General features: G+C 44.6%; 1 pseudogene; it reads left to right on the forward strand.

Annotated features, from left to right (window-relative positions):
• Positions 1–5,528: 5,528 nt before the first annotated feature.
• Positions 5,529–5,645, forward strand: LOC126254850 (5S ribosomal RNA; annotated as a pseudogene).
• The last annotated feature ends 3,364 nt before the right edge of the window (positions 5,646–9,009 follow it).

Below are 9,009 nucleotides of genomic sequence, written 5' to 3' on the forward strand. Positions count from 1 at the left end.
ACATCGAATAATTTTTTCAAAGCAAAAGACCACAATCACGGCTGAAGGTCTTACACGCCAGGAACGGCAATTATATTAAAAAAATTTCAAAAACCTGCTGTAAAACAGCAAATACAAGCAAAGGTTAACTAAAAGAAACAAGCAACTGACCACCAAACGGGTGAAATAAGATGACAGTAACCTTGTAACACAACCCTTACACTCCTTGATTTATTCCAGAAGGCGACCGGAACTATTAACTACACATACATAACCTTTAATGTAGGCATTATAAGATATGGTAATAAATAATACAATAATAAAATACAAGGACCAGTCACAGACGGTGCTCCAGGAATCGATCTCTGAGAACGTCCGGCAACAAACACTTTCAAATGGCTCTGAGCACTATGGGACTTAACATCTATCGTCATCAGTCCCCCAGAACTTAGAACTACTTAAACCCAACTAACCTAAGGACATCACACACGTCCATGCCCGAGGCAGGATTCGAACCTGCGACCGTAGCAGTCGCGCGGTTCCGGACTGAGCGCCTAGAACCGCGAGACCACCGCGGCCGGCCAAACACTTTCGCGAGCAATGAGGTAGGCAGCCAAGAGCTGCATTCACTGCACAAGATGGTAACTCAGACTAGTGGCAGTCTGACGAATGACTAATGATAATCTTGTTGAAGCTACCTGACATCCTATAAACCAAATGCAATGATGGAACAATACGCCAAAGCCAGAACCGGCAGTCTGCACTACGTCCCCAGAATACTGTGTTTATAGCGCCTGTAACGAGAAAGGAACCACTACCAGATCTACGACCGATTCCACAAACCCGAAAATCTGTACAAACAAGTCACAGTACAAAACACCTGACAAACTAACAGTAACTAAAACCCCACTCGATTTGTGTGCGAGGCAAAACCGAAAGGTAACCAACCAGAATCAGCAACCACACCTCATTGCGGAAACAATCGCAAAGCGAGCCAAAACCAAGTACCAAATGAGTGACATCAAATTCATTAGGCACACAAACACACACTGAACTCACTGTGACAACTCTGACGATGGGTGGCAGAATGAAACACACCTCTTCACTGCTTTATTAATTCACATTTGAGTAACAACACCGTCTAATCACTGAACCAAGTGCATTTAGCACAGTGGGGTCTTCAAGTACTAAGCGGTACGCAGATCCACCAAACTGCACACGACGGCCCGATGATAATCTGTTCACAGCATCACATACCTACTACGGGGCCCACATGGGTGACTGACTCCACTCTACGTGGATTGAAATGCACTCATCGTAAAGCTTGCTGGATCCATTTTAGACGATGCCGTGCAACCTCGTGACCACAGCCCTTCCATCCGGCAGTCCATGCGTGCCGTAGCGGTCCCGGCGTGTTCTCGCCCTGCGTGGACCTGACACCTCCTGAGTCCCCAATCGAACTGGCACACTCACATGTCCCGGAAAAAAGACGACGTCGCCCCAAAGATCGAACAACAGTTACTACATATCGATAACCGCTGCTGCTGCCACTAGCGGTCAGGCAACGCTTGCGAAACCGAGACGAGCCAGTCAACACGAGAAGACAAACAACCGCAACCATGCCAACTAAACGATACGTCTGGCCTGCAACAGAGGGCAGAAACTTACAAACAGCACCAACGCGAGCCACAGCACAGCTCAGCAGTCATAATATAGAAAATTTTCTACACAATGATACTTTTATAAAAATTCGTAACTTCAACAATGCAATAATAAAGTTATTAACTTACACAACATACACGAATGAACCAAAACACACAAAGACAAAACAAAAAGGATGCACCATGGAGAAATTATCCGAATGGGACGGAAATCGGTAGATGTGATGTCCATTTACAGGCAAGCAAACGATTACAATTTCACAAAAATTGGATGCTTTGTTGAAGAGAAATAGCTTCACAAACTGAGCGGTTAGTAAAAATGGCATTGATTGATAGAGTTGTTGGATATCCTCCTGAGGGATATCGTGCCAAATCCTGTCCAACTGGCGCATTACATCGTCAAAATCCCCAGCTGGCTCGAGGGCCCTGCCCATAATGGTCCAGACGTTGTCAGTTGTGGAGACATCTGGCAACCTTGTTGGCCAAGGTAGGGTTTGGCAAGCACGAAGACAAGCAGTAGAAGCTGTCGCAGTCTACAGGCGGGCATTATCTTGTTGAAATGTAAGCCCAGGATGGCTTGCCACGAGGGGCAAACAAAACGGGGCTCAGAATATCGTCGACATACCGCTGCGCTGTAAGAGTGCCGCGGCTGATAACCAAAGTGGTCTTGTTCTGAAATGAAATGGCACTGCATACCTTCAGTCCTGGCTGTCGGCGATGTGGCAGATGACAGTCAGGTTGATGCCCCATCGCTGGCCCCGGGTCGTCTCCAGACGCGACTTCGCTGGTGATATTCGAAGCAGGGCTCGTCACTGAAGACATGTCTGGACACGACCCGGACAACAGTGGGATACCAACCTGTCACACTCCGTACTGTCTGACGGGGAGGGGTGGTGGTCTGGGGTGCCATATCTTTTCGTAGCAGAAAAGCTTTGGTTGTCATCCTTGGCAACTTTACAGCACAGCACTACGTCGACGATATTCTACGCTCAGTTTTGTTGCCCTTCTTGACAAGGCACCCATGGCTTACATTTCAGTAAGATAGTAACGCCGCCCCTCCCACCCTCACAGCGAGAAAGTTTCTACTGCTTGTATTCTTACTTGCCAAACCCTGCCTTGGGCAGCAAGGGTCAGAGGTGGATCAGTGCATTGTTTACTTGCTCAATTAATCAAGCTCCTTCTGTTCAATAAGTCATCCAGTTTTTCTGAAATTGGAATCATACGTTTCTCTGTACATTCACATCACATCTACGGATTTCTGTCCTATTTGGACAATTCCTTTATGGTGCGTTTTTCTCTTTTTTGCCCTAGAGTGTATTATGATTACTGTTCAAGCTGTCACTTGCTTTCAACGTGAACATTGTCTCCGTGACGTTAAATGTTAATATTTTTAAATAAAGAAAAGCATTATCTCCTCAATAACCTTCAAATCGAGAGCTACACAATTTAAAAATGAAATTAGTGAATTTACTCATATTACTTTTGTTGTCTGTGCATGTAGCCACTTTCAGCACTAAATTAACAAGCAAATTAATTATTTTAATGACATTGAACCTTGAACTTCTGGTGTACCCATACACCACCACAGTAAAATAGTGAATAGTAGAGGTAGTGTGAATGAGAACAGTGGCGTATTTAAGTTTATAAAAACAATGACAAGTTTTATTAATCCCTTTGTAGCTACAACAAGCTGATAAATCTTACACAAAACAAATGACAAAAACAAATCAGACAGGGATGGTGCTTGAATGGTGAAGCATTAATTGGGGTGGAAACTATACAAATTCTCCCCTCAATTAATACCTATTACAACGCGATCTGACTTCGTTTACATGAATACTCTGTGATGCCCAACTCTGTTCAAATGGAGTCAACTACGACCAGGTATACCACAAACTATGGTTCACCATAAGACAGGGAACTGTGAATATCATTTAATAACCCTGTGCCGACGCAGCAGTATTTTATCCTTTCACCTTGATTCTGGTGGCACCAGAAAACGGTGAACCGTGGGCGACGAGTGGCGCGCTGTAGCACGTGTAATATTCTGACGCATCCACAAAAATTTGCAGGCGGCCGTTGTGGCCGAGCGGTTCTAGGCGCTTCAGTCTGGCACCGCGGGACCGCTACTGTATCAGGTTCGATTCCTGCCTCTGGCATGGATGTGTGTGATGTCCTTAGGTTAGTTAGGTTTAAGTAATTCTAAGTTCGAGGGCACTGATGACCTCAGATGTTAAGTCCCGTAGTGCTCATAGCCATTTGAACCATTTGAAAATTTTGCAAACTAGGTGTACTGGCGTTCTGATTATCAGAACATGGGAAACTTCTCTGTCAGAGCCCTGAAATCCCAGAAGATTTCAGTGTGATGTGCACCCGTTCGCTGGACTGGTCAAAACAATTTGACTCGCAAGCATAATGGTGGTGCCGTGCAGAGTGGCTGCGCAGTTAAGGCGCCACGTCACAGACTGCGCGGGCCCACCCGCCGGAGGTTCGAGTTCTCCCTCGGGCATGGGTGTGTGTATTTTTCTTAGCATACGTTAGTTTAAGTTAGTTTAAGTAGTGTGAAAGTCTAGGGAGCGATGACCTCAGCAGTTTGGCCCCTTAGGAATTCACACACACACACACACACACACACACGCACATGATGGTGGTGCTGGAATCATCAAACGTCAGATTGCTGACTCAGGGTGAATAAGTTCAACCTTGAGCTATAGGGTTAGACGACTAATACCCAATATGAAATGAACCAAGAGGAAACAATCAGAAGGACTTAACACGGACGCATGGACGTCCGCAGAAACTGATGCAAGAAGGGGCAAGATTTTATTACCATTTTATACCAAAAAATCTTAGAAATGTTTGTTGACTATTATCAAAAATAACCAGCAAAAATACACTGATTAATACTGAAGAGATGAAACAGGAAATTAAAAACGCGTGTTCAACTTACCCTGCCTATAACACTGTTTGCTTAAAAAACTTCACATCTGATCATGTTAGTAGATTATTGAATTATTTTCACGCCTACTACTTTTTCAAGTTGACTAGCATGATCAAAGTTTAATAAAATCCATTTTGAAAGCTAAAATTTTGGGTTGTTATGCTATCCAGATCAACATTTGATGAGATGAATGTGAGGAACCTAACAGAAGAGTCACAACCGACTCTGAACTTCGCACGTTATTGTGAAGTCATGCCAACTGGACTGCTGAATCCTTAATTATATGAGCGCAAGTTGTGCTGTGTTGCACACTATCGAGTCTGAGATGATTCCCACTTCCTGAAACGGAAATCTCTTCCACCTTTATTTTTAGCACTCTTTTCCGTATGTTCTGGTGCAGAAAATTGTATTTTCTCTTTTCGACTGGTGCATATGGGCCCGTAGATGAAGTACGGATGAACACACCTACGGTACAGCAAGACCGTACTACAGAGTCTAGTACGAGTTATCTCCTTGTGGGATTTGGGGACGAATGATGTGCAAGTATACTACAGCCACGTAAATTTCTGCTTGGAATGCGTGCCGGAATCCGCACGCCAGCATGTTCAAATGGTTCCTTTCTGAAGGTCGATAATGGTCGTGTGAGGAAGGGATAAAGAATGACATATTTTGCCAATGTTTCGACAAACGTCACGTCAACCTCTAGTGCAGGACATGCAGGACATCGCCGCGCCGAAGAGAAGGCATAAATTCCTGTGAAGAGTCTGTGTGAGAATTCTGCACCCCAAATTCAAGGGGGGAAGGGCGGGGGGGGGGGGGGAGGAAAGGGAGGCAGGTGCCACCTCTTGCCTCCCGCCACTGGGACGCCTGTGCAGAGAAGTGCTAGTATTAAAAAGGGTGTAAGACAAGTATGGAGACTTTTTTCCCTACTGTTACACCTGTATATAGCCAACGGCCTTGCCGCTGCGTAACACCGGTTCCCGCCAGATCACCGAAGTTAAGTGCTGTCGGGCTGGGCTAGCACTTGGATGGGAGACCATCTGGTCTGCCTAGCGCTGTTGGCAAGCGGGGTGCAGTCAGGCCTTGTGAGGCGAAACTGAGGAGCTACTTGATGGAGAAGTAGCGGCTTCGGTCTCGGAAGCTGACATACGGCCGAGAGAGCGGTGTGCGACCACATGACCCTCCATATCCGTATCCAGTGACGCCTATGGGCTGAGAATGACACGGCGGCCGGTCGGTACCGTTGGGCCTTCACGGCCTGTTCGGGAAGAGAGAGAGAGATCTGTATATCGAAGAAGCAATGACGGAAATAATAGTTCAAGAGTGGAATTAAAATTCAGAGTGAAAAGTTGTCAGTGATAAGATTTGTTCATTAAGTTTCTGTCCTCAATAAAAGGAACAATTCGAGGTCCTCTAAGCCCAATAAGTACAGAATATAGACTGAGTGTAAGTCAGCAAAAGACGAGAGTAATGAGCGGTAGAAAAAATGGCGACAAATGTAGCATCGAAAAAAGGGGCCGTGTGGTAGATGAAGTGAATGAATTTTGACAACTTAGAAGTAAAATAATGGTTGATAGACGAAGCAATGAGGATATAAAAATCAGACTAGCTCAGACAAAGAGGGCATTCCACGCTCGAAAGGAGCCTATTACTGTCAAACATTAGCTTTAATTTGAGTAATTAGCTTGGAAGCAAAATAATGCTTGACAGACGAAACAATGATACGAAAATAAGACTAGCTCAGGCAAAGAGGGCATTCCTCGCTCAAAAGGAGTCTATCAGTGAATAGTCAACTGTGGAGAAATTTGAGAATCAAAGTGTTTGAGATGTGAAGTTACAAAACCGTGCTGAAAGTTAAGTCTCTTCATAAGATAAGGAGTAACGAGGTTTTCCACAGACTTGGCGAGGAAAGGAAGGCACGGGATGGTAGGATGCGTGTCAAGGGATCGGAATAAGACTGATGCCTTGGTAGTGGGAGCCGTAGGAGCCAAAAGATCTGAAATAAAGTGGTAAAAACGTCAGAACTAATTAAGCTACTTCCGTGATCACAATATAATATGTTACAAGAACCGAAAACCCGTCACCAACGGCGACAACTAAATATTTTAACATTAACTAGAACGTATTAACACAGTGTGCGTGGCATCATAAAAATCGCAAAGGTAGCTGGAAAAGAGCGCTGTGAGCAGGTATGTCATGCGTTGAGCTGTTACTCTCTAGCCGCCTGGACTGTCAAAGCGCCCACATTTACATCGTTTCGTGAAGTCTGCAAGGTACTCTTCAATGCACGGAGTTAGGTACTTTGCATCGAAATTAGCCTTTCACTGTACAGAGCAAGGCAGTACTGTCAGCATACTTTGTACGTGTCCTGGCGCTTCTTATGTTGTTCTCTCGACTGATACACGAAGTATTCGATGCAGACAATAGAAAAAAAGAACTCCTCCCGCACAAGCCATGAAGGCCCAAAGGTAGCGACCCGCCGCCGTGTCATCCTCAGACCACAAGCGTCACTGGATGCGGGTATGGAGGGGCATGTGGTCAGCACACCGCTCTCCCGGCCGTATGTCAGTTTACGAGACCGGAGCAGCTACTTCTCAATCAAGTAGCTCCTCAGTTTGCCTCACAAGGGCTGAATGCACCCCAGAACTCTTTCCCCAAAGTACCTGGAATACTGTTTTCCAAATAAATGGCTCAAGGATTCGCGAGAACAAGGAGATCTTCTTCCAGCGTTTCCATTCAACAGCCCCGAGATTTTCTTTTACAGTTCCATATGTATTACACCGCCCTCACGGCCGTATCAGCGGATTTCTAATTTCCTTCCATGTTTCCCGTCAGTCCATTTTCGCAGGAAATGTCAATACTGGTACGCAACTATGAACTAGATCGTACTTTTCCTGAATGTAAATGTGAATTTTCTATTCATTTTCTCATCTACTGCTTTCATTTACGCGTTCCGTTTCTTACTGCATCGTAGTGTTATCCACAGGTGCGTGAAACATGTAACAGCCTCTACAAATTTACTAAAAATGATGTAACCTGATGTATCGGGTTATATAGTGACGATACTCCAGATTTTCTCTGGTGTTACTTGTAACAGAATCAAGGGCCCTACTATACGATCAATAAAAGAACTTCAGCTTACACCAAAACCTGCAGATGTCAGACACTCAGATAGCAACGAAACGTTGTATGTCAATAGAGTATCAACCAAAACTCCGACTTAGTTCGTTCCGTGTGCTGCCGTCCAGCAGAATTAGCGTATGCGTTAGTTAAAAGTAACACCAGAACTACGTAGCACAGAAAAATCGTAACTGAGAGTAAGTAATATATATAGTGGGCGTGGGAAAGTTGGTAGAGAGTAGATCGTCGTACCAAGGGTCTTGGGTTCATACTCCAAAGGTGACAAATTTTTTTTTCACTGTAGTATGCGTGAAAGTATTATATGGGACTAATAATACTTCCGCAAGTGTCATGCAATTGTGTTTTTATTCTAATCTTCCAATTGTTTATGTTTATTCTGTAAAACTACAAACATACTAGCTGCGTCATAGAAGTGGTGCCTATTCTGTTGCACCACACCTATCTACTCAAATATATGCAATAGGTTTCCTACTTTCAACTAACGAAGCGAAAGCAGACTGTCAAAAGAACATTGCTACAAACTCCGAAAAGTCCTTGTACATGGCAGGGAAATGTTCTCCCATATAACAATTTCACGAGTAAACAATTAAAACAAATTGTTATCAGTGAGATTCGAACGCGATCTCTGGTGTGACGACCCCACGCTCTGCCAACTCATCTACACGAGATCTGCAAAACTGTGTGAGACCTGAGTTTCTCCTGGCGTATACAATTTTCAAACAACTTACGGGAATTGAGCCAGGTAATATTCACAGCGACCTTCGATATTTCGGCAGGAGTACACCCTGCCATTTTCAAGACCTTGAAAATGGCAGGGTGTACTCCCGCCGAAATATCGGTGGTCGCTGTGAATATTACCTGGCTCAATTCCCGTAAGTTGTTTGAAAATCTGCAAAACTGTCATTCACAGGTACGGCTTTCCTGTGCTCCGTAATTCTGGTGTTAACCTTTAATTGCCGTTTACGTATGTTCTACTGGACGACAGCACACAGTACCAACTAAATCAGAATTTTGGTCGATACTCTATCGACAAACAACGTTTGGTACCGATCTGAGTGACATCTGAAGGTTTCGGTGTTAGAGGCAAGTCCTACTTCGAATGCAAACATTAACTCATGAATGATAGTTGTATGTTCAGATTAACGTGTCCACATGTGAACCGCATGTGAAGAGCGTACTTCGGGTTCCACCTCATTATGTTGCCATGTGAACAGCGCACCGAGTCGGTTTATCGACTTATCTACTAATACGATATTCGCCCCTCGACTCTCGCTGTCGAAACTTGTG

This window comes from Schistocerca nitens, chromosome 4, assembly GCF_023898315.1.
Source record: "Schistocerca nitens isolate TAMUIC-IGC-003100 chromosome 4, iqSchNite1.1, whole genome shotgun sequence".
NCBI classification, from domain to species: Eukaryota; Metazoa; Arthropoda; class Insecta; order Orthoptera; family Acrididae; genus Schistocerca; species Schistocerca nitens.